The 27,164-nt window shown below is 42.6% G+C and overlaps 1 protein-coding gene across 36 annotated transcripts in view; it reads left to right on the forward strand.

The window, feature by feature from the left end:
- LOC110501507 (bromodomain adjacent to zinc finger domain protein 2B) overlaps nucleotides 1-27,164 on the forward strand; it is an 88,994-nt gene that overhangs the window by 16,195 nt on the left and 45,635 nt on the right. For all 36 annotated transcript variants that reach the window (XM_021579130.3, XM_090215662.1, XM_090215638.1 and 33 more), the window contains exon 2: nucleotides 1,991-2,034. The gene's annotated coding sequence lies outside the window, so the exon portion shown is untranslated. The remainder of the gene's footprint in view (nucleotides 1-1,990; nucleotides 2,035-27,164) is intronic.

Genomic DNA, 27,164 nt, shown 5'->3' on the forward strand with positions numbered 1-27,164 from the left:
CTGGATGTCTTAATCATTGTTACAAAGAATGATGGTCAAAATAGGATGTTATGTACTATATTTATTGAAGATTATATGAATCCTATAAATGAAGATGGCTATTTTGGGTGCAATCAATTAGCTTAATTTCTTAGATCAAATTGATATTTCAACAAAATGTTTCAGGAATGCTAATCTTATCTGTTTCTAACTACAGAAAGGATTTCAGAACAATCTGACATGGTGGGTGTCATGGCTTGCTGAAATGACATGGAATGACCCACTTACTCTGTGAATAAGCTCATACTTTGTTTAAACCTTTTGCAAGGGCCTCAGTTTTGGCCTGTAGCCCATTTATTCTAGATTTGTCTGGTTTTCTTAACCAGCACCGTAGCCCATCCAATGCCTATGCATTCCTTAGTCCGGTCGGTCAATGTCCACAAAGTATGATTCAAGACCACTTAAGCCTAGGACTTGATACAAGTCATTAGCCTATGTTTTTCTCATAGGCTACGGGTCAACATGACTTTTCTTCTATGTTTTTTTTTCTTCTTCTTCTTCCCATCTGCTTTTAATCTCCATAAACCTCACTGTAGATGGACGACTAATGGGATGACTTGGTTTGGCGCAATGACTATTCTCTTCGCTGAGTTTACAGGCAGTCAAACCTTACTACTAGCTTAGGCTCTATGGTGTGTAACCTGAGATGATGTTAGGTACTGGTAGGTTATGCTAAACAGGAAGCGAAAAGAGGACATCGTCATCCTCCGAATGTGTTCTCCATCGACAAAGGGTGAATCCGGATGGATTTGTTACCAAGCCGTAGCAGGAGGAGGCATGTTTCTCTAATTAGTGTGTGAATGATACCCATCCTTTGAGTGAATGAAGGTAGAGGCACACTCCTAAGATACCCATAATTAGCTTGAAGCCATTTTGAGTGAAGCATCTGCTAGGATAGGGAAATAAGGAAATGGCATAGCATCCACAGCAGCAGCAGTCAGAGCAAATTGCCTCCTGAGCTGAAAAGGCACAAGTGCAGTTTTAACAGCATCCTGTTTACCTCACTCTGTGCTCACTGAGAGGATTGTCCAGAAAGCAACAGTTGGCCCTGATCAAGTGCACCGAGAGGTGAATGACATGTTGTTTGAGGTAATATGGCACAGGCCTAGGTTCAGATGAATCCTAGCTAGTCCAAGCCTAGGGATCTGTGTCCATACTTGCCAATTTAAAGTAGTTTGTCGTGATTTGTAGGCTACTCCTGGAGCACTGAAAGATTAGTATAGAAAGCCTTTGTTGTTCATCACCTCTTCATTTTTATGTTGAAAATAAATTAGTCTAATATAAAGAAACAGACTGAGTCTTTTTAAATGATGACAATCATTGTCGTAACATTGATGTGATCGCTAACATTGATGTTGGGCCTTTTGCTGTCATTCATTGTTTGTGCTGCTATAATCGTCTGTTGTAGTATGAACACAAGTCTTGTCTGTTTCCCTTGGCTCCGTGTGATCCTGCAGTTGTCCTGTAGACAGGTTGCATTGTGGACTAGGGGAATTTGAGTGATGCGTCAAGGCTGTAAATCATTGGCGCTCAAGTCTGCTGCTGACAGCGGGTGTTAAACTGACGCAGTCTTCGTTTACTTCACGTTCAAATTGAGACAAACACCGATGGAAACGTTAAATGAAAATAAGACATTTGCTGGCTCGCCAGAAGTGTTTGGAAGCGCTTACGCAAGTGCTGTTGTATTCCAATTTTAGTTGAAATTTGTTGTCGTGTTTGAAATCCACCCGTCTTTGTTTTGTTTGCACTGTTATATGACCATGTTGCAGCAGCAGGGCTTTGATTCCCAGCCGACGTTTGAATGCATAAGGTATACCCCCCCCCAGGACATAAGCCTGTCCAAATTAGCATTTTTATTTTATTTTAATGGAGTTTCAGGCAGGAATTGTGGTGAATGAATAAATCAATAAAATAAAGCAATTAAGCTGACTGTTGTCTTCTTCTTTTTCAGTTTGCAGAGCCGTGATGTCACAGAGCTGAGGATCCTCTCGAACAGTAAGTGTTTGGTCACGTTGGCTGCGTTCTAATCACCCATCGCAGCTGTAAACAATATGGTCCTACTGTTTGTGTCTTGAAGTCCCCGTTGTAATTATTGTGTCCAGAAATCAGTTTATGAAAGGATAGGCTAACTGGATAAGCACAACTCTTCAATTTTAAAGCATTATTTAGGTATAGGATTAGAGATTTTTCCAATTAGGCCTAGATTTAACGAGGTCCTCTTTAATGGAATTAGTTTGTGCTACATTACACTTTGCTTTCAGTTTGCGAATTTCTAATTAGTTCGCCGTCTTGCATAGAATTAGCATGTCGACGTTTCATAACATGTATGAAAAGAAGCATTCTTTTACTTTTGGCTATTTCTAAAATAAATTACTGTCAACCAAATTGGGGTAATTGGTAGAGTTTGAGCTGTCCTTTTGACTTTGTTTTGAATTTGAAAGTGAGTCACTTTGCATACAGAAGCTTTGAACAGTGGTTGCATGGCTGCCTCTGTAAATTGTGTAGTGTTGCACCCCAGACGATGTCAGGAGGGATCTGAAAGCGTCAGCTCCACTCCTATCAGACAGTCTGACTTTTCTCTCCCGAGTAACGTCTCGAAGCCCTTCGATGTCGGAATCATGCAAACCTCTGTGGTGTTATTGTAAATACATCAGCATTTTGGAAGTCATTGGTTTCTGAACTGGTTTTTCAACCGTCAGAGAAAGATCAGGTGGTATCAGGCATCTAGTGTGTCACTGATAGCAGGACAGTGTTATCGCTGGACTTCTCCTTTCCACTTGGCTGCCCGTCGTACCTCGGGGCTACTAGCGAAGGCTTGTTGTTCTATCTGGAACATTCACTGTTCCAGTCTTTAATGAGAAACTTTAATCCAAAACAGTTTGTCACAGACCTGTTTTTATTTCTCTGCAGTATTTCAAATGTGCAATGTGGAGGGTTGAAAGTAAAAGGGCAATGCAAAGTAACTATAGGCAACATGTTATTTTCTATTGGAGTCGATATGCTGAAAACTAAGTGTGGTGACATGCATCGGGCCACTTTGTGATCATGAGGAAAAAGCCTGTTAGAATCTTTGTGTGCGACCTGCCAGGAGACGGGTCACCCACAGCGTTCCGGACAAACAGAGTTTGAATGGCAACGGGAAATGAGGAGAGGAATCCCATCAACCCCGGATTCTGATCCTGCCCAGGTTGTGTGTAATGGAAACCTCCCAGGATTTATTTAAAGTCATCAGTAACCTGTAGTTTAACTAGAAGCCTGACTCTCCTCCTGCTCTTACTGCTGAGGAGACTGTAGGGGGAAGTGGGTAGATCAGGAGAGGCGAAGAGGGGGTGGTGCCCTATCTATCGACTGGTGTTTTACAGCCCCCCGTGGGTGTGTTAGATGGGGGAGGGAGTTTTTCTATCCCTCCTTTTTAAATTTTTTATATTGATGTCCTCCTACGGTTAACAGTGTGGCTTGAAAGAGGTGTGTTCTGTGACGGGCCTGAGTGGCTAACAGATTGCTGGGCCTGTGTAATATGATGTGGTAGTAAATACTGGCACCTCAGCCCCGCTCCTCCTCCTCCCTTCCCTTGGCCACGGGATGGGGAGGATAAGGCGAGAGAGATGGTGATGAAAGAATTCCTGTCAAAGTTGAATCATAACGCTGCACGGGATACTGTTAGGTGGTATCAATCTACTACCACACAGTTATTAACCTACGTAGATCTCAAGACATCCTAGACAGAACAGAGCTGTCGTGAGGTAGGACTCATGGCGATCAGGAAGTGTAGTCAAGGCGAGGTGTATTCCAAGGAGTCCTCTTAAGCAGGGAGCCTCACCTCCATTCCATTGGGACCGCGTGGTGTTTGAATGACTGAGGGTATGTCCCAAATGGCACCCTATTCCTTGGGTAAGGACCAGAGCCCTATTGGCCCTTGTCAAAACAGTAGTGCACTGTGAAGGGAAGAGGATACCATTCGGGACACAGACAGATAGTCAATAGCAGGCGAAGTCCATGGAGAGGAGACCAAACCCTAAAGGTCACGAGCAGTGGGCAGCCGGGCTGCGAGATGCAAGGACTTCAAAATGGATTGCATCAGCCCAGCCAGCCACCCCAGACGCCCTGCCTGTGTCTCCTGTCCTACAGCCAGAATGTTAATGGGTTACAGATCTGTTATTATACTGCTGGGATCCTCCAACCAAACTTTGTCTTCCTCCCCCTCCCCCCTTTTTGATTTTAGTGCTGTTTGCTCACATGCCAGTTAGGTTACGCACTGTGGCTTATGCCAACATTTTAACCTAGGCCATTCATTCAGTTAAACCTCACTTCATATTAAGAATAAACCCATAGACTCATTGTGATCTTTGAGCAAGTGAGCTGTAAGGGGAAAGTCTGTTAGGTTTGTGAGCACTCTCGACCTCTCAGCATATCAAGAGGTTTGAAAAAGGATGCTAGCGTGAGAAGCGTTTTGCTACACCCCGCAATAACATCTGTGAAAAACATGAATGTAACCAATAAAATGTGATTTTAAATGTTTTGTTGATTTGAAATGATTTTGCCGTTAGTAGACGAGGCTCTTGGCAATTCCTGACGCAGCACGCCAGATGCCGTGCTACAAATGTGAGCTGGTGTCGACCGTTCTCTCTAAGGCGACGTCTATGGGACACATCAGTGGCGCTTTAGACTCTTGTGAATTATGCATGCAACACGCCTGGTAACCTCATACGGCACTGAACGCCTCTGTTTTACGCTACCTTGTAACTTGCTAATTGTCAACAAACGTGCTGTGGTGTGGTGGACCAATATCCCCAGCAGCTTTAATGCACTTTGGAGATTGGGAGAAGTCCAACTTAGTGACTTCTCATCCGGCCTCGCTGCATTGTTTGTTCAATGCGTTCCCGGAATGAATTCATCCTGCGATCTTCCGCAGAGACGTTAGATATCGCGTGTCCATTAAAAGGTTGTCAACCTCTCAATTCATCTCCCCTGTGTGAATGTGGCGCATGCAAGCCTTGCTGCTAATGTTTGCGCAAACGGAGCTGAATATTTGTGTCTCCTGAAGGGCAAATACAGCAGAAAAGAATGTACCTTTTTTAATGAAGCACACTGCCGTTCAATTTGACAAGTGATTGTAGATAATCCGCAGCGAGCCATCCATCTGCAGATGGACAGGAGCCATTTGGAGGCCATCGGGCCTAGGTGGATGAGTGGGCTTTAAAAGCAGCCAGGCTGAGGATGACTGCAGGAGGGCCAGGGTGGAGATGGAGGGAGGCAGGGGATTTGTGTCTCTGCTGGCTGGGGTCAGGGGGGCTGTGCTCCACAGGGATCAGGTTGGAGGGAGGGGGTCACTTACAGCCTGCTTTAAGTGCTGTCAGATAGGATAGATCCCACTGACCCCCCCAACCCCGTTCGGTGTTCAAGCCCTCTGCTGCGTACACAGCCGCACCATTCCCGGGGCGTTTCGCGTCCCCCTCCCCTCTTCATCCTCACCCCTCCATCCCCCCTGTTGTTCAGCACAGACACCCGGCCTGATTTCAGGAGCCCCCCAGGCGACGGTATCGTCGACTTGAAACAAAGCCAGTAGAAACATTTAGTTTGACTAACGTGTGCTTGGTACAGGGCCCAGTGTGTTTTTTTTCCCTTCTTTGAGTCATGTTGAGATGGGTTTGGAGACCGTGAGGAGTAGACATGAGAAACAGCCCCATTGAGGCAATTGGGCATCAGGGAATTTCCATGCCTCATTCTGGCTATGATTGGATTTGTGTGCAGTTCCCCTTTGTTAAAAGCAGTGGTATAAGGTATAACTGAGAACGTGAGGGAAGTAATTACAGAATCGGTATTTGAAGCTGAGGGATGAGCTCCGGTCCAGCTGCGCCCACCACAGAGGCTAATTTGTTGTCAATAAACTATAACTAATCACAATGTTTCCCCTCGGGGGTGAAAGGTCAGGGAAGACAGGGTCTTGGAACAGCTCTGGCGTGGTCTACACTGGGAGGTATAGAAGCAGAGGAGGGTCATAAGTGCCTCTCTGTGGTTTGGTGTGCAGATGGTGAAGGGGAAAATTGAATTTTCTTTAGTATCATTGGGTTGTTAGGGCCAGCTGCCTGCCTTCCTCTTAATGCTGGCACTGGTACTTCAGCAGAGACCAGGGGATTCCCCCCCCCCCCCCTTCTCTCTCTCTCTTTACCGCCTCAGAGGGCTGGTAAAATGCACACCACACACTTTGCACTGCAAAAAATGAAAATCCTTTCACACAGACGGTGTTCCCTGAAATCACTGTAAATTGCAGGTAAAGCATTCCACTCTCTCGTTACGTTGGCATGATTTAAATCCTCCCGACCCCAATCCCCTCTTATTACTATTTGAGTGTGAATTCAGATGCGTTGGAAATCTCGCAGGGCCCGGAACACCAATCTAGAAAGGCTCCAACGATATCGATGCTAATAAAATGCTCTCCTACCAGGAGCTGCATAAATGCCACTTAGCTGGATGAAGGCTGTGCTCTGCTCTGCTCTGCGCCGTGCTGGGCTGGCTGCCTGCAGTGCACTGCTGCCTACAGAGTGGAGATCTGTAACGTCAGCGCCTCAGACGTGCGTAGAGGTGATACCAAGGTGAACGCTAGACTTGCAGAATGGTTGGGAATCATTGATATTCTGACTCTGAGGCTGCGAATGGCTCAGTGGCAGATGGAGTCTTTGTCAGGGAGGAGGAATGGCAGCACTGGAGTATGGTGGCTGTTTTCCCTATCAGCTCTTTCAGCTGGCTGGTGGGGGCTGACCTTCCACCACTGCCTCACACTTTGATCAGTTAACCCCTCCCTTTGTTTACTAGGAATGTGCCATTTTTAAGGGAAATATCTGTATATGAAGTCAGAACGGGCATTGTTGTGGGTGCTGTGTGAGGATGAGGCCCTGAGAGGGACCTGTATTTAATTACTTACCACTAGGCTACCTGTTTTGTCTAAAATGTAGCCTAGTGTTCAGCTGTTTTAGTCAGGCCTTCTCAACCAACCAGTCTAGCAAAATGCTAGATGCAGTAGGAAAAATATGTTGAGCGCTTTGGTTCTCTCACTCCCATTGGTCCCATCCTCGACTAAATACACGTGTGAATGCAAGTGTTTTCACGGACATCAAAATGTCAACACCGGCATCTTTTTCTTGCCAAAGCATAGGAGAAACACTGTTCGTAATTAGGTTCCCTCTATTTGTTTGGTTGAACAATTATGATAAACTCTCTATTTTTATTTTATTTTTTGCAATGGATTAGCCTTCTTTAATTGACCTAAACACTCTGTTATAAATGAAGTAAATTGCATAAGTAAGCTTACACTCTTTTGGCACAAACGGATGTTTAGTAGAATGGCAACCACAGTCAATTTATGATATTTAGAGTAATGGATTTTCTTGTCTAACCTTTATTTTTATGCATTGTTTGTGAAAATAACCTTAATACTGTCAGAAAATGCAAGCTTTCTCAGACGCAGTCAGAGATTATGTGTACATGCCCAGAATAAAACCGTCATTAAAATGCAATAATCACTCTTGGCTGAGAGCAAATTCAAGGAAAGACAAAAATATTGAAAGGTCAGGGAAAGAAATGAGGAAAAAGAACAAACCATGGAGGGGAAAAAAAGCGAGTGACACTGAGACCCTGGTTTAATATGTATGTATTTCAGCTTGATGGTTGATTTCATTAGCCGGTCTCATTGTTATGCATCAACTGTTCTCCTGCAGCAAAATGAATATTGTATTCACTTGGCCTGAATATTCAGGAGGAAATGTTTGGATTTAGATGGCATCCTTCAGACAAATAAGAAGAAGCGTTGTTTCCCCTTTCCTGCCGGCCCTCATGGTCACAATTAATACGATTCGAGGGATTTTTGTCATTCACTCCAGATGTCGGCTAATTTGCAGTGTTAAGTTGCTCTCGCTAATTTGGCCTTGTTTTCCCAGGCAAGGATATTATGGTTTTCGTGTTGTCCACCAAATATGTATGTGTTGTACAAATGAATGGTTGACCGATGCTGTCATTGTACAGTGCCTTCAGAATGTATTCACCCCCTTGACATTTTCCACATTTTGTTGTTACTTGCTTGAATTTAAAATAGATTAAATTTAGATTTTGTGTCACTGACCTACACACAATACCCATAGTGTAATTATGTTTTTTGAAATGTCTTTATGTTATGGCAAGCCTAAATAAGTTCAGGGGTAATCATTTGCTTAAATCAAATAAAATGTATTTATATAGCCCTTAACAAGTCACATAATAAGTTGCATGAACTTACTCTGTGTGCAATAATAGTGTTTAGCATGATTTTTTTTGAATGACCATCTCATCTCAGTTCCCCATACATACAATTATCTGTAAGGTCCCTCAGTCGAGCAGGGAATTTCAACCACAAAGACCAGGGAGGTTTTCCTAATGCCTCGCAAAGAAGGGAACCTATTGGTAGATGGGTTTTTTAAAAAAAGCAGACATTGAACATATTAATTCCACTTTGGATGGTGTATCAATACACCCAGTCATGACAAAGATACAGGCGTCCTTCCTAACCAAGGAAGGAAACGCTAAAGCAGTTAGTGTAATGGCTGCGATAGGAGAAAACATGTATTAACAACATTGTAGTTACTAACCTCAATGACAGAGTGAAACTAAAATATTCAAAAACATCAGTGGGGAACCCTGAGGGCCTTTTTAGGCTTTCAGAGAAGGTCTAGACATGTTGCTACTGACTCCTTGAGCAATAGCCTAGTTTCCCCATGCTTTTGTTGTGCCAGTGGCTGTAGCAGGTGTTATCGAGGAGGATGTGGTGGCTAATTTGTTAGCGTTACCCTTTTCAAGACTAACTTTCAACAAGAAGTTAAATGTTGTGCAGTGGCCAACACCAGCACTGCCAGGATTGGTGCAATGAAGAAAGGGCTAACGATTATGAGCGCTATCCATGGATAACTGGGTGTGAGTAAACCAAGAAGCTGTACTGCTGAGATTGCATCATCTTCAGCACCGACAAGACGTCACCTGGGCCAGTACTGCTTTCAAAGAGACATATTCAGTGATACGAAGTCAGCTCTGCGCCACCAAGACTCAACTTTACAGCTGCGAGCTACGGCGAGTTCAAAAATGTTTTTTTATTTTTATTTAACCTTTTATTGAACCTTTATTTAACTAGGCAAGTCAGTTAAGAATAAATTCTTATTTACAATGACTGCCTACCCTGGCCAAACCCTAATCCGGACAACGCTGGGCCAATTGTGCCGCCCTATTGGACTCCAAATCATGGCCGGTTGTGATACGGCCTGGAATCGAACCAGGGTCTGTAGTGACGCCTCTAGCGCTGAGATGCAGTGCCTTAAACCGCTGCGCCACTCGGTAGCCCTAACATGGAAGACACGAGTAGACCTTCAGCTTAACGAGCAGCAGTGCAGAGAGACAATATCGCACAATGATGAAATTCTGCGTTCTCAAGTTTAAAGGAAAGCTGAACTCAGTGCTGTACTCCATGTCTGACTTTGAGGGTTGGAGCCCGGCCGACGACCTCCACTTTCTCCGGCAGAAGAGGCAGAATGAGAGGTACAGTGGGGCAAAAAAGTATTGTCAGCCATCAATTGTGCAAGTTCTCCCACTTAAAAAGAAGAGGCCTGTAATTTTCATCATAGGTACACTTCAACTATGACAGACAATGAGATTTTTTTTCTCCAGAAAATCACATTGTGGGATTTTTAATGAATTTATTTGCAAATTATGGTGGAAAATAAGTATTTGGTCACCTACAAACAAGCAATATTTCTGGTTTATCTCAATACTTTGTCATTGCCAACAAAAGGTATATAACAGAGGTCAAATGTTTTCTGTAATTCTTCACAAGGTTTTCACACACTGTTGCTGGTATTTTGGCCTATTCCTCCATGCAGATCTCCTTGCTGGTCAACACGGACTTTCAACTCCCTCCAAAGATTATCTATGGGGTTGAGATCTGGAGACTGGCTAGGCCACTCCAGGACCTTGAAATGCTTCTTACGAAGCCACTCCTTCGTTGCCCGGGCGGTGTGTTTGGGATCATTGTCATGCTGAAAGGCCCAGCCATGTTTCATCTTCAATGCCCTTGCTGATGGAAGGAGGTTTTCACTCAATCTCACGATACATGGCCCCATTCATTCTTTCCTTTACACGGATCAGTCATCCTGTTCCCTTTGCAGAAAAACAGCCCCAAAGCATGATGTTTCCAGCCCCATGCTTCACAGTAGGTTTGATGTTCTTTGGATGCAACTCGGCATTCTTTGTCCTCCAAACACGACGAGTTGAGTTTTTACCAAAAAGTTATATTTTGGTTTCATCTGACCATATGACATTCTCCCAATCTTCTTCTGGATCATCCAAATGCTCTCTAGCAAACTTCAGACGGGCCTGGACATGTACTGGCTTAAGCAGGGGGACACGTCTGGCACTGCAGGATTTGAGTCCCTGGCAGCGTAGTGTGTTACTGATGGTAGGCTTTGTTACTTTGGTCCCAGCTCTCTGCAGGTCATTCACTAGGTCCCCCCGTGTGGTTCTGGGATTTTTGCTCACCGTTCTTTTGCTCATTTTGACCCCATGGGGTGAGATCTTGCGTGGAGCCCCAGATCGAGGGAGATTATCAGTGGTCTTGTATGTCTTCCATTTCTTAATAATTGCTCCCACAGTTGATTTCTTCAAACCAAGCTGCTTACCTATTGCAGATTCAGTCTTCCCAGCTTGGTGCAGGTCTACAATTTTGTTTCTGGTGTCCTTTGACAGCTCTTTGGTCTTGGCCATAGTGGAGTTTGGAGTGTGATTGTTTGAGGTTGTGGAGAGGTGTATTTTATACTGATAACAAGTTCAAACTGGTGCCATTAATACAGGTAACGAGTGGAGGACAGAGGAGCCTCTTAAAGAAGAAGTTACAGGTCTGTGAGAGCCAGAAGTCTTGCTTATTTGTAGGTGACCAAATACTTATTTTCCACCATAATTTGCAAATAAATTCATAAAAAATCCTGCAATGTGATTTTCTGGATGTTTTTTTTCTTCTCATTTTGTCTGTCATAGTTGAAGTGTACCTATGATGATAAATTACAGGCCTCTCATTTTTAAGTGGGAGAACTTGCACAATTGGTGGCTGACTAAATACTTTTTTGCCCCACTGTATGTACCAACTGTATCTGCTTACCTGTCTGGTCTTGACTATTCCCGTGTCCGCTGACTCAGTTGAGAGGATCAAGACTTACTCCAGGAAAACTACTGGGCAGGCCCAAGTGTCAGCCTTGGCTTTGATCTCAATCGAGAAAGTACTTCTCTCGGATATAAAATCAAATGACCCTGCATTACCCATTTCATAAAGGACTGAAGGATGGACTTCGTTTTCAAATGATCTGGTGAATGGCACAGTTTTGAATGGGCTGCTTATTCTTTAACATTACTTGATGCTGTGTTCGACTGTTTCTATTGGCGCTTTGTTTCAGCATGGTACTGAAATAGCGGGGGCACCGCGGCTGTTTCCTCTGCTCTGACTCGCAGTAACTGTCCATGGTGCTGAATCAATAGTTAGGCCTGTGTGTTTATTCCGCCACTGTGTGAGTGTGACTGTTTGTCTTTTTGGAACTGTTTCTGTGTGTGGCTTTTCGGCCATATATATCACGGTGGCGTATGAATGCATTTCTAACGGGTTATAGAGTAGCCTGAACAACGCAATTATCACAACATTCTTCATCGCTGGTGATGTGCCAGTGTTGTCTCTGTGTGAGATGTCTCAGGCCTGTTTTTGATTTTGTCATCAAAAAACATTGCTACTACTAATGCAGTATGGCCTAAAAATCATACTTATTATTATTATTATTATTATTATTATTATTATAATAATAATACTTCTGGCCAATTCACAGAATTGTACTATATATATATATATATATATATATATATCTCGATATAAAAACAATGTTTTCTCTAAATAAGTGTAGTTGTACAATTCAATGGTCAAATCCATTGCATTTCAAACAGTCCGCAATAATGGAATTAATTTGAGGCTTGTGAAGTTATACCTAGGCTAAATATAAGCCTTCCACAACCATAAGACCCACTAATAATTGTATTATATTATCAAAATAGTTTAACCTGCATTTTTTTTCTTTCAATGATCACTGATTAGGCTTTCAAGTGTATGAAAATGTCATTTTTTTTTGTTACAATTTCAGCTACATTCATAATGCACATTTTACTAATAATGACTAACTTCTTGTAGCAGGCATTAGGCGATAGAAAATTAAGAGGTCTCATCAACAATCTCTCAATCCCACATGCTAGTGGTTAGCCAGCTAATCTTTTCTATTTCAAGTTTAGCCAACTTGGATCTATTTGCTAGCTAACAAGGTTGAGCAGTTGTTATGAACACACCGTTCTGTCTGTCTCCGAACTGTTTGAAAAGCATGTTAGCCTTTCCACTTTGTTCAGATGTTGTTAAACTCATAATACGCTTTGGCTTATGCTTTCAGAATCAGTGTTAAATGATACTCTCGTTTTAGTAGTGTGCTCTATGCGCAATTTGAGTAGTTACGACGTAAAAAGGGTATCGTTAGAAAAGGTAACTTCTCCTCTGTTACAGTAAAATGTCTCAATGTGTTTTGGTCTCCGTATGACCGATTTTCTGTTGGACCAAATCTCAAATGCAAATAGCGAGTTGAAACCGCTTGTCAGAGAGGAAGACGTGATCTCTCAACTTTGTTGGTGTGGGAGGCAGGCGGAGGGGCTTGGTGTGTGTCTGTGTAAACCATAGAGGAAGAAGCGAAGCACGAGTTGTCACTCTCGCAAAAATCTGTCCAAAATAAGGCTAGCGTGTTTCTATGGGCTTATTTTGGACAAGTTTTTCGCCTGCCTTCCCGCCTTTGGGATGATGACTCCCATTGGTAAGGCGGAGACGTGCATCTCTTCATTAGATACAGATCTGGTGTAAATGTGTAGTTACTGCACTTAGATCTGTTGTAATGGCCAGGTATATTATCATATTAATATGGTATTGAGAGTCCTGAAACAAGAACAAGCCAGTTGATCAGATTCAGAATTTATTAACCCAAAATTGCTGTCTGTCTAGACAGAAAAATACTTAAATCAGATTTGACAATAATACATTTTTTTTTTTTACATAGTTACTGCACTTTGCTTTTGTAGGGCAGAATACACGTTAGCCTATATTGACGATTTGTCAATAGGGGTGAAACCTAGCATTTTAAAATTGATGTGAGTTTAATGCTGATGCAGTACAGTGTCCTGGCCCACTGCTGTGGTGTTTTTCAGCTCCCAGCTTTCACAGACAGATTAACCTGCCAGTTAGCTGGTCCCGCTCCACTTTACGTTCACATTTACAAATGCATGACCGGACTCAGCCAGCCAGCCAAGCAGCAGGGCTGACTCCTGTCTCCTCCTGTCTCACTCCACAAGAGCAATCTAATGAAATGGATATCATCGAGATCCATTTACCCACATTGGAAAGGAATCAACCAAAGCTCTAGTGCAGAAGTGACTCGCCCTTGTTAAATTCACTCGCTGCCAAATTCCCCTCCTACAGTAAGCCTTGTACAATTGCTCAAGGTTAACTGAGCTGAGTTGTATCTCAATAGGAGAAGCAAAATGGGGCTGAATAGTATTGACTGGGCTAATGTGGTGTTTAGGGAAGGCCGTGGTGTGTCCTTGGTGAGAGAATGATAACAGCACTGACTGGGCACATTGGCCATGGAGCTGATGAGGGGCACACCAGTAGGCCTCACGACTGCTTGTCATAGATGAGAGGACGTAGACCGCATCCCAAATGAAACCCTATTTAGTGCGCCACTTTTGACAAGTGCTCTATGAATTGATTGTTTCACATTCCCATTCAAAATCGGTCGGAAATTCAATTCTTCATATTTGGAAAATGCTATAGCTCAACGGCAAAGAAACATCTTGAAAAATACAATTTCTAAGTACAGGTGGTCAAAGTAATTGAGTCTACCGAGGCCCATTTCATATTGCCATACAAGCCCCCATTTTAAGTGTAGCCTAGCCAATGACTGCAGAGGTGTATGTCTATGTGTCGTTTGCCCTCGAGATATTGTTGTCGATGTGAAACCCTGGAACTGAAGAGGGAGTAGTTATTTCCTTTCTGTATTAAGGGTGAGATTGTCCTGTGATGTCAGGCATCTGTCCTCCCCTGTTTCAGGCCCTGCTGCACACAGCACACAGAGGGCACTGCCTAGTGAGGTGCTACTTGCCTGCTGTAACAGGAACTGGGTGTGTGGATGAGCAGTTTCCATTAGCACGACTCCTGTGTGTGTGTGCAAGGTGCTCTGTTTCACACCATCCACCATCAACCTGGCCCTGCTAACAAAACACACAGTGAAGTCGCTCGTCTGCTTAGTAAAGGTGGCACAAATTTCTGTAGGACTTAAAATGTGTGTTTTAAAGGTAGGCCTAGTCGACTCCACGATTTAGCCCATTTTGATTGATGGTTTCATTTGCTGTTATGGTTAGGCCTGTCCATAGATTGAAACTCTTTATGACAACGTAAAAGTACCAATTCAGATGGAAGCCTTTGGGAAATGAATATTCCTCACCTTGTGATGACTGACTGCACTGAGATTCTGTGGCAAGGAAAGGGTTAACATGGGGGGTGTTGCCCTGATAGTGAAGGGGAGTATTAGGGAAGGCAGAGAGGGCAGTGAGACTTCAGAGGAATTGTGAGGCTTTATGTGGTCACAGGTTACAGACGAGTGCCAGTTGATGTTTTTGCATGCAAATGAGTGTTGAGCAGCCAGAGCCTCTCCCGCTGAGAATTCACTTCATTCATTTCAGCCTGCCCTTCACTCTCTGTCAGCACACCGCAGTTTGACATCTTACCCCAGGATGGTGTCCTGTGAATGTTGAGCGTTGGGTGCACTCTAAGTAAGAGGGTGCGTTTGTGTGTGTGTGTGTACCGTCTGTGTGTGTTCCTGTGTACGTGTATCGTGCCCAGCTCTAGCCTGAGATCACCTAGACCTAGAATGCATATCAGAAATCCCAGACCACTTTCGAGGTCTAACCTGGAAAACCGTGTGACTATCTGTTTACAGAGCTGTGACTGAGCAGTGAAGTAGTCAGAGATGTTGGGAGGAAATGAATGGGCTAGATTGGCCTACTCACCGTAGCGTCATTCTCAGAAATCGGGTGATGTGGGGGAAGATGTGGGCTCTGTCCAAGTCCACAGCCAAACATATCATTATGCCATCAGGCAGCACCGCTTTAAACAGGTTTAGTAACATGCCTCTGTCAAGGTAAAAACAAGCTTTTTGGATTTGCATCGCTCACAAGCAACTACATAAAGGTTTATTGGCCTATAGTAGAGCTGTGAGTATTTATTTATGATTTACAGACATCGTTTGTCATGTTCTATTGATCTGAAGTAGGCTGTTTTTATGCTGTCCCGCTGCTTGCAAAGGACCAAGTCCTCGTGATTGATTTATTTTTGCCAATTCATATGAATCCTTGACATTTGTAGTTCTAGTTTGATGAAGCTGAGTCCGACAATGTTGGATAAAGAATTCTAGACAAGAAGAAGGCTGAATTCAGATCTACCGTATGAAATATTAAGATGGACATTTTATAGCCTTCTAAGCCGGTAGAGCGTTCAGCAGTGTCCAACACTAGAGACAGTCGTATTAGGCTTCACATTTTAGCTAGGATATGAATTAGAGCACTGAGACCCAGAGATGCATACTGGGATGATGGCAATGTTAGTTTAGCAGAGACAAGCGCTTTTTAAAAATTTAATTAATTAATTATTTTTTTTGAAGATGGCTCAGAGGCAGACAGGAAATTAGTTATTTTCTCTGCACATTCATCAAAATAAAAATAGTCTTGAGTATCCCAAGTGACTCTTTCAGCCCTGAATACACTGTGTAAAAAGCCACAGCTGCACACACACACGCGCCTCACTGTTAACTCTCCTATGACTTTCAGGTGTTTTGGAGCAATATTAAAATCACCTCTCTGTTCTCTGCTGCTTCCCCTTTCAGTCTCCAATCTTTTGTACTTCGTTTTTCCTTCTGTAAGGAATAAAGGATTTTGAAATACGATGGTCTATTTTTATTTGAGAACCTGAACAGCATGACCGGGAAAATATCATCAGACCACCAGGCCTATGTTATTGTAAAACACAGCTAAGTATGGGACCAAGCTTGAGAAATTCACTGCAGATGATAATGGTTCATAGTATTACCTGTAAGGTTCTGACACCACTGTCTGATTAACCTTTCGTTTTAATGGCTACCAGAAACACAGTGCAGACAGAGGTTGCATGCGCCACATGACTCGCTGGCTCTCGTCCGGAGACGAATGGAACCCGGGATATTGGAGAGCTCACATAATGCCGTGTTTAAAAAAAAAAAAAAAAAAAAAGGGGTTATCTTCTTTTTGCCTGTGGCCTGATGCCTGAAAGGTGTACAGTAGCCTCTCTGCTTTTCAGATCAGGAAGTGCAGTGCAGTGACGGCAGCAGCCTGGTTTCTGCTTTCTGTTATGCATGTCTAAATAACCTGGAAAAAGCACCCTATTCCAAATCCGCTCTCAAATTGTATTTGTCTTTGATAGCAGCTAGTCCTACAGTGATCTGCTCAGCTGTTGCTTGAACACGTTCTCTGTGTTTCTCAGTGGTAGTTAATGATAGTCTGGTTTATCTCCTCTGATCGGTCTTTGTACCAACATTTGCTTGGCTCAGCTATTTGAATGGATAGGCCGTGCATAGCATTAATAACACTGCCCTAACTGTTTGTTAGTATTTTATTGACGTATCCTAACAAGTCTTTCCTGTTCAAGTTTGTATCTGTGATTGAGCAGGGGCGGGCAATCGTTTAGGCTCGAGGGCCACACCGGGATTTCAAAATTCAGCAGAGGGCCACGCAGATTTTTTTTTCTCTCTCCCCGGACCGATTTGTTTGTCAAAAGCAATTTGCGAGGCAGAAAAAGGGCAGTTGAAAACATATAGGCCCATCATAATTTCGATGTAGTTTTTATCTATTTTTAGAGTGTCCTGGAGTAAATTATTGTTACCCATTTCCACTTTTGGTGTTGAGGAATCCCCCATTTGTTGAAAAAAGAGCAACGCTTTTCTTTCCTTTAACATCTCTGGTTGCCAAATAAAGTTCAGCTGTCTCTGTGATGCTTTACAGCGGGGGGAAAAATTGATGTTGTTTTGGAGGTTCAAGTTGATTTACACGTAACATCTGTCTTTGACAGGTGTGAGGTACCACCAAGGCTATGCCCTGACTCTTTCCTTCTCTAAATTATATAGATTCATCAAACTGGGGCATCTGTAGCTATGCAGGCCAGGGCCCATATCTACAAAGCGGCTCAGAGTAGGAGTTTTGTATCAGTTTTGTCTTTAAGATCATAAGATTATATGGTGGCAATTCCACGGTAACGGAATTGTGTGAGATGTATGCAAAACACAAACCATTGAAATCAAAGTTTAACAAACCACACAACTCTATGCTCAAGGACTACTTTTAAGAATTTACACTTTTACAAAAACACATTTACTGGAACAACTTTGCAGATTTTTGTGTCCACGTTTTCCAAAAGCTCTTAAATATCGGCTCCGAATTTAGATTTGACGATTTCTGCAGAAAGAATGGGGTGTCAGCTATGACATGACACATCGACTTTGAAAAAAAGTATATTTTGATCTGTACTACACATAAATACAGAATGCCATTCTCTTCATGGTGATGTATCCTAAACAGGTACACAAAGGTAGAAATATGCAATATCCTCCTGTTGCATATTTGGGTATTATTCTACACACGGGCTATTATTTTAATGAGCTCTGCCCCCAAACAAGACCAAATTTGGTTGGACCAGACCAGACCACATCTGGACATCAAATTACAGCACAGTAGTGCTCAGAGTACAGCACAGAACCTTAGAATTCAGTAGAGTACTGTATAGTGCAGTTCAGTAGAGTTAAACACAATACATTATAGTGTATTCAACTCAAGTGTACTCTGTGTACTGTACTGAACTAGGACCTATACTCTTCTTTACACTAGTATACGGTGCTGTACTCTACTGAACAATACTCTACATTTCTTTAATGTACTAACCTAACTGTGGTTTGTGACTACTATGATTTCCCAGCGTAGCCAATTCATTTGCAGACATTGAGTTTTAATCACTTAATAATTCATAGACAGATGTATCAGTAAAAACACTAATTGATAGGTCTACCTTTTACTTGTTACTTCTGTGAACTTTCATTATCCTCATGAGGAGAGAAATTAGAAAGTATCTTAAAGATATGTGTGGTTTTGATAACGGAAGGCAGTGTTTCTTAAACTTACAGAAGGCAGAAACATTTCTCAAACTAAATGATGATGATATTAGATGGCAGGAGTCTTTTACTTCAACATTGTTGTTTTGATATATTTCTAATTACCTTTTTGACTTTTCTGGAAAATGTTTTTAAAACCCCTTTTCCGTCTGTTTGATCAGAAATCAAAGCCTTTGCTTATTCCACATTTTTGGGATGGAAAATGGTTGAAAAATGTAAACTCAGCAAAAAAAAGAAATGTCCTTTTTTCCCTGGCCCTGTCTTTAAAGATAAGTAAAAATACAAATAACTTCACTGTAAAGGGTTTAAACACTGTTTCCCATGCTTGTTCAATGAACCATTAACAATTAATGAACATGCACCTATGGAACGGTCGTTAAGACACTAACAGCTTACATACGGTAGGCAATTAAAAAATATAAAAAAAAAAAAAGTTTTTTAACCTTTATTTAACTAGGCAAGTCAGTTAAGAACAAATTCTTATTTTCAATGACAGCCTAGGAACAGCGGATTAACTGCCTGTTCAGGGGCAGAACGACAGATTTGTACCTTGTCAGCTCGGAGATTTGAACTTGCAACGCTCTAATCACTAGGCTAACCTGCCGCCCGAATTAAGGTTACAGTTATGAAAACTTAAGACACTAAAGAGGCCTTTCTACTGACTCTGAAAAACACCAAAAGAAAGATGCCCAGGGTCCCTCATCTGCGTGAACATGCCTTAGGGCATGCTGCAAGGAGGAATGAGGACTGCAGATGTGGCCAGGGCAATAAATTGCAATGTCCGTACTGTGAGACGCCTAAGACAGAGCTACAGAGAGACGGGACGGACAGCTGATCGTCCTCGCAGTGGCAGACCACGTGTAACAACCTGCAAAGGATCGGTACATCCGAACATCACACCTGCGGGACAGGTGCAGGATGGCAACAACAACTGCCTGAGTTACACCAGGAACGCACAATCCCTTCATCAGGGCTCAGACTGTCCGCAATAGGGTGAGAGAGGCTGGACTGAGGGCTTGTAGGCCTGTTGTAAGGAAGGTCCTCACCAGACATCACCGGCAACAACGTCGCCTATGGTCACAAACCCACCGTCGCTGGACCAGACAGGACTGGCAAAAGTGCTCTTCACTGACGAGTCGCACCAGGGGTGATGGTCGGATTCGCATTTATCGTCGAAGGAATGAGCGTTACACCGAGGCCTGTACTCTGGAGCGGGAGCAATTTGGAGATGGAGGGTTGGACTGCGCTTGTTGTCATTGCAGGCAATCTCAACGCTGTGCGTTACAGGGAAGACATCCTCCTCCTTCATGTGGTACCCTTCCTGCAGGCTCATCCTGACATGAGCCTCCACTATGACAATGCTACCAGCCATACTGCTCGTTCTGTGAGTGATTTCCTGCAAGACAGGAATGTCAGTGTTCCTGCCATCCCATTGAGCACGTCTGGGAAATGCTGGATCAGACGGTGAGGGCTAGGGCCATATCCCCCCCCCCCCCCCCCCACAGAAATGTGCGGGAACTTGCAGGTGGGGTAACATCTCAAAGCAAGAACTGGCAAATCTGGTGCAGTCCATGAGGAGGAGATGCACTGCAGTACTTAATGCAGCTGGTGGCCACACCAGATACTGATTGTTTCTTTTGATTTTGACCCCCCTCCCACACCTTTTTGTTCAGGGACACATTATTCCATTTCTGTTAGTCACATGTCTGTGGAACTTGTTCAGTTTGTCTGTTGACTCTTATGTTCATACAAATATTTACACATGTTAAGTTTGCTGAAAATAAATGCAGTTGAGAGTGAGAGGACATTTCTTTTCGTTTTTATATATGCCTTTAATTTCTCCAAGATATCGACTCTTAGGTTTCATTTGACACCGAATTTTGATACGCTCCTATACATTTCACATGTTGGTGCTCATGGGTCCTTTTACATGGAAATGACCATGGACACAAGCAGTTCGCTACACCCGCAATAACATCTGCGGCCTCAAACTAGGCTGCTGATTGGCTCTTGAACAGGAAGACGTGGCAGGACAACAGATTAGCGTAACCGCTACTGTTGTCATAGGTTTACTGTAAAATGCAAATAAACAATAGGCGTAGGCCATAATGCACTGGTATTCATTTTGCAATGTTTTCCTCTCAACCAGAGGGAGAGAGAGCGCACCCTGACTGTCTAGCCACTGTCAGTTTACATATGGTGCCTTCAGAAAGTATTCATACCCCTTTACTTTTTCCACATTTTGTTGTGTTACGGCCTGAATTTAAAATTGATTAAACAAAAATTTATTAAATTGATTTTTTTGGGGTCACTGGCCTACACACAATACCACTTAATGTCAAAGTGGAATTATGTTTTTCAATATTTTTTACTAATTTAATAAAAATACAAAGCTGAAATGTCTCGTCAATAAGTGTTCAACCCCTTTGTTATGGCAAGTCTAAATATGATCAGTAGTAAAAATGTGCTTAAAAAGTTGCATAATAAGTTGCCTGGACTCCAATGATTTTCCAATGCCTCGCACAGAAAGGCACCTATTGGTAGCAGACATTGAATATTCATTTCACTTTAGATGGTGTATCACGTGTCCTTCACAACTCCGTTGCCGGAGAGGAAGGACACCGCTCACGGACTTCACCATGAGGCCAATGGTGACTTTACAGAGTTTAATGGCTGTGATAGGAGAACTTTGGATGGATCAACATCATTGTAGTTACTCCAGAATACGAACCTAAATGACGGAGTGAAAAGAAGAAAGCCTGTTTGTGACAAATCCAACGCAACAAAGTGTACCACTCTTCATATTTTCAAGCATGATGGTGGCTGCATCATGTTATGGGTATGCTTGGTATCGGCAAAGACTAGGGAGGTTTTTTAAAAATACAAATACACAGAATAGAGCTAGGATCAGGCAAAATCCTAGAGGAAAACCTGGTTGTCTGCTTTCCACCAGACACAGTGAAATGAATTCACCTTTCAGCAGGACGATAACCTAAAACACAAGGCCAAAACTACACTGGAGTTGCTTACCAAGAAGACAGTGACTTTCTGAGTGGACTTAAATCGACTTGAAAACATGCATCGTGTTTGCAACAAGGCGCTAATGAAATACTGCAAAAAATCCAATACAACACATTACTGAGTACCACTCTCCTTATTTTCTAGCGTAGTGGTGGCTGCATCATGTTATGGGTTTGCTTGTAATTGTTAAAGATTGGGGAATTTTTCAGGATAAAAAAAATAAACAGAATTGAGCTAAGCACCGGCAAAATCCTAGATTGAATAGTTATCTATTCAAGATATATTAGTTTTTCATTCGTCATTGAATTTTTTTTGTGTGAATATTTTTTTTTGCGGCTATTTAATAGTGAATGCCAATTCACAGCCTAATTGGTGGGGTGATTGTACCAGTGTGGCGGTTCATTTCGAATTGGAAAAACCTCACTTCAAAAAACCTCTTTACATCCAGATATTTAAACCGTCACCAAGAACACAATGCATCATTTCCCATTCGTTTAATGTCCCGTTATTTGCACATCTTTAAAGCCTCGACTCCTTCCAGCTGTATTGGGATACTTGGGCTACTTTTTTTGTGTTTACTTAAACGGTAATGTTTGCTCTCAGAGAGGCTTTAGATGTTCACATTGCGACGTTCACGGCTTCTAAATTGTAATTTTACACTTAGCCCTGGGCAAGCCCCCGGCTAACCTGGGATTGGGATTTAAGTGTCTCTCATACAAAGTAGAAATTAGGCCAAATGTGAAACACTCCATTTTATTCATCACAGCTGAATACAAATTACTTCACTGTGTGACTTTTTTGTCCACAAACATCATAAGGACACATACCACTTGTTTCCCCTAATTGAAAAAACAGTGGTAATAGTCGCTACACTAGCATATTTATTGAGCGTCCAAGTTGTTTTGTCTATTAGTCTATTCCCTTTTTAATTTCTTTGACCCGATGCAAGATAACCGGCTGAGGCGTGACCAATCACAAAGATCAGTTGGGCAACACCATTCAGACATTTGTCGAGAATCGTATCTGCTTGTTTATCCATCTGTTGCTGTGTACACTTATTAGTACAACGCAACAAAGTTGCATGTGTGATTTTATTTCCGTTTTATACTCTGCTGTAATGGATTGTACCGCAGCTAAGAATTCCTAATAGGAATGGAGGACTACTGACTGTGCTTTCACAGACCCGCATGTATTTTATTCAAGGTTCTGAAAGGATCGCCTGCAGAAGGTGTAATGATCATAGTTTTCCGTGCGATTTGCGTTTTATTCCAATCAAGCTCTATTAAATCAGACGGTGTATTCTTTAAGGCTGTTCTATTCATGCAGGGATGAAATATCCCTGTGCAAGGTATTTTTCTGGCCCGTTTCTGTTAGACGGCTCTCTGGAGTGTTACCCGCTTGATTATAAATGCACATTTCTCACATTAAGGAAATGGGTTTAGTTTAAGGTTACGCAGGGTTATATGTTTCAAGATAATTACTCTGCAACACTCAAAAACAGAAATGATACACAAATGATTTCAAGACTAAAAGACCAAAGAGGCATATTGGTTGAAATGAGAGTTCTTTCATAATTGCATACAATGTTGTTGAGTGGTGTGTGTGTGTGTGTGTGTGTTGTGCAGATGAATCATAGAAGCAACTTTAAAGGTATTGTTAGCCTAATGCTAAGCACGTTTTATTTTCTAGGTAGGCCTATCTATATTGCTGGAGTTAATTTATGATATAGGCCTAGGCAGCATGTTGAGATGAAGGCTAAACCAATTTCCAAAATGCAGAAAGCAGCTTGAAAGACGTTTTTATAATGAGCAACATGCAGTCTTTGCATTTCCATCAGTGAAAGGGCTAAGTGATTATATTAGACTCTTAACTGACACAGTAGGGAAAGCACAACACAGTAGGCTAGATTTTAATGGGCATACAGAATAGCTATTCCGTTTCATTGGAATACATTTTTTTCTTTGCATAATGCTTCTCTATCGGTTGTTTGTAGTGGTAGCCTTTTTAAAAATGGGCTGTCAGTTTTGTATTAGTAAAAAGAACAACGGGCTGTGTGCTTCGCTAGGGTTAATTGTGGGAAGATGCGCTCCTGGTAATTAGAAGTCAATTCACAAAAGTGATTAGATTATGCTAATCACGGGCGATAATATCTTTAAAACGGAGAGCAGAAATGACAATGCAGCCACCTTCTGAGACTATTTCCTCGGTTGTGTGTCTTGAGATGTGTGCCTTATTTCCCTCATGACTGGCTTAAAGATGGCCGTGTGAGAAACTGTCTGTCAGCTGACCAACAACACCCGGTGTTTAGAAGAAAAAAACGCATGTGGCTTCTCAAATTGTATTTATTTTTTCTCTCTCTCATTTGCAGATATCGTTTGATGTCACATTTTTCTGTTATTCGTGGCGCTTTTATTTCTCCCTTTAGGATTCGGTAAGGTAATAAGCCTATGCTTTTGGCTTGGTTAGCTTCTTCAGAGTTTTTTTATTTGCTTTGTGTATAGCAATAGTGTGAAAATGTACTTCCACGCAGAGATAGTGCTGTGAGGTTGATTGACAGATTAAGGTGAATGGCCGGTGTGCTGGAGATGAGTGGGGGGTTGTCGTTGTGTGCTGTGACGAGCCAGGGTTCCTTTCTTCCCATTGTGCTAAAGCAAGGACCATGGCTCTGCTCTGCTCTGCTACAGGTTCACTGAGTGCCTCCATGCCTCTCAAATTACCAGCCTGCACCACTCAAACAACCCACCCAGCCACAGCACTCTACACACCAGCCCTCATGTCTGCAATCCTTAAAACTGCTCTCTGTCTGATTCACCCTGCCAAACCCTCCTTCTCATTCCTGATCGTTTCTACCATCCTTGATACTGTAGCCTTAGGTTTTTGGCATCGTAGGACACAAAGTTCACAAAACCAAGGCCTCAGTTATCCACCAGTTAGCACCACGTATAGTTGGATGTTGTGTTAGAGGCGGCCTTGGGCGAGCCAGTGTCTCCCTGAGTGTGGAACTCCCTGTTGTGCTAGAAGAATGTGACGGGGCTGCTGGCCTCTCCTTGCCCCAACTTCGCTGCTGCCGCCCATGTTATCTTAATCATGCTTCGTCTTATCTCCGTCTTATCTCCGGTCTCACTGTGGGACAAGAATTTGGTTTCAGGATTTGGAATCGTAATCCTGTGTTTTCCCCATACTGATTGGTGACAGGAGAGGAGAAAACTGACCTATTCTAAAAGAAAGCTGAGGAATAGGCTAAACCTTATACGGTCTTAGGAAATTGGCATGTCCTACATATCACCTGTTTTCTCTGAGCAATGAGAATGCATGACGTGACATGTACCTCTATTGAAGGTTGAGTTTATGCCACAGATTGATCAACTCTGCACTTTTTCGGTTTAGTCATAGTTGTAACACGCTGTGCAAGGCTCCGACAGAGCCCAGTCAGATTGACACACGTTAGCATCTAGGTGAACTGAACGTATCACTTCAGTGGTTGAGTGTGTATTATAGCCTCTCAGAGTTTCTGGTGCCCACCCTTCTCCTTTTGACTGTACCACTGGATATATGGAGTGACGAATGCCCCGTGCTTTGCTGTGGATCTGTTTTTTTATTTTTTTATTGCTTCATCGGGCAGCCCACTCCTCAGACGCGTCCCAAATGCAACCTGATTTCCTTTTTAGTGCCCTTAGGGAATACCCTAGGGCTTAGGGGGCCATTTGGGACGCAGGCCCATGTATAGTGCTGCAGATAGGAGATTTACAGTGTATGCTCCTGGCTTCCTCTGGTGTTTACCTTGATCCTGGCCCACCTTGTCTCTCAGCCCCAGCACCTGACAGGGTCAGAGAACTGGCATAAAAGGTGTTTGTTGCCCCTCTCATTCCCTCCGTACGTACATAGAGTTGAAGTCGGAAGTTTACATACACCTTAGCCAAATACATTTAAACTCAGTTTTTCACAATTTCTGACATTTAATCTTAGTAAAAATTCCCTTTCTTAGGTCAGTTAGGATCACCACTTTATTTTAAGAATGTGAAATGTCAGAATAATAGTTGAGAGTGATTGATTAATTTCAGCTTTTATTTCTTTCATCACCTTCCCAGTGGGTCAGAAGTTTACATACACTCAATTAGAATTTGGTAGCATTGCCTTTTAAATTGTTTAACTTGGGTCAAATGTTTCGGGTAGCCTTCCACAAGCTTCCCACAATAAGTTGGGTGGCTTTTGGCCCATTCCTTCTGACAGAGCTGGTGTAACTGAGTCAGGTTTGTAGGCCTCCTTGCGTGCACATGATTTTTCAGTTCTGCCCACACATTTTCTATAGGATTGAGGTCAGGGCTTTGTGATGGCCACTCCAATACCTTGACTTTGTTATCCTTAAGCCATTTTTCCACAACTTTGGAAGTATGCTTGGGGTCATTGTCCATTTGGAAGACCCATTTGCGACTAAGCTTTAACTTCCTGACTGATGTCTTGAGATGTCTCAATATATCCACACCATTTTCCATCCTCATGATGCTATCTATTTTGTGAAGTGCACCAGTCCCACCCGCAGCAAAGCACTCCCACAACATGATGCTGCCACCCCCGTGCTTCACGATTGGGATAGTGTTCTTCGGCTTGCAAGCCTCCCCCTTTTTCCTCCTAACATAACAATGGTCATTATGGCCAAACAGTTATATTTGTGTTTCATCAGACCACAGACATTTCTCCAAAAAGTACGCTCTTTGTCCCCATGTGCAGTTGCAAACCGTAGTCTGGCTTTTTTATTGCAGTTTTGGAGCAGTGGCTTCTTCCTTGCTGAGCAGCCTTACAGGTTATGTCGATATAGGACTCGTTTTACTGTGGATATAGATACTTTTGTACCTATTTCCTCCATCTTCACAAGGTCGTTTTCTGTTGTTCTGGGATTGATTTGCACTTTTCGCACAAGTACGTTCATCTCTAGGAGACAGAACGCTTCTCCTCCTGGATGAACCAGACTTGTCAAGGTCTGCAATTCTTGGCTGATTTTCTTTTGATTTTCCCATGATGTCAAGCAAAGAGGCACTGAGTTTGAATGTAGGCCTTGAAATACATCCACAGGTACACCTCCAATTGACTCAAAGGATGTCAATTAGCCTATCAGAAGCTTCATATCATTTTCTGGAATTTTCCAAGCTGTTTAAAGGCACAGTCAACTTAGTGTATGTAAACGTCTGCCCCACTGGAATTGTGATTAAGTGAAATAATTTGTCTGTAAACAATTGTTGGAAAAATTACTTGTGTCATGTACAAAGTAGATGTCTTAATCGACTTGCCAAAACTATAGTTTGTTAACAATGAGTTTTAATGACTCCAACCTAAGGGAATGTAAACTTCCATCTTCAACTGTAAATAGCTACGAGATGTTTTATTTGGTCGTACCTGAGCCTGAAGGTCAGTGACATTGCGCTGTGTTTCCCAAAAGCCTGGCGGTATCCTTGGACTTTGTCTCCCATTTTGTTTCTGGCAGTTGTAGGCTATTGTTAGCTTGTGAAAGTAGCAATGTGTCAGATGTGACCTCACAACCTAAGGAGCTACACCATTGCCAAAACTACTGCCTAGCCCACTGGCAGAACTAGGGCCTAATCTGGAAACCACTTGATTACAAATAACGTGGAATTACTCATATCGATTTACGTTCAAAAGAAAGGAATTTTCTAACTTGCCTTTAATGTATTAAACCGTTGTTCTACCTAATGGGATATTGCCAGTGAAGATGTCGTTCCTGTATTACAGTAGAATTAGCAGAGGGAAAATGCCCTTGGGTCT

Source organism: Oncorhynchus mykiss, chromosome 22 (genome assembly GCF_057628025.1).
Source record: "Oncorhynchus mykiss isolate SJ-2025 chromosome 22, ASM5762802v1, whole genome shotgun sequence".
NCBI classification, from domain to species: Eukaryota; Metazoa; Chordata; class Actinopteri; order Salmoniformes; family Salmonidae; genus Oncorhynchus; species Oncorhynchus mykiss.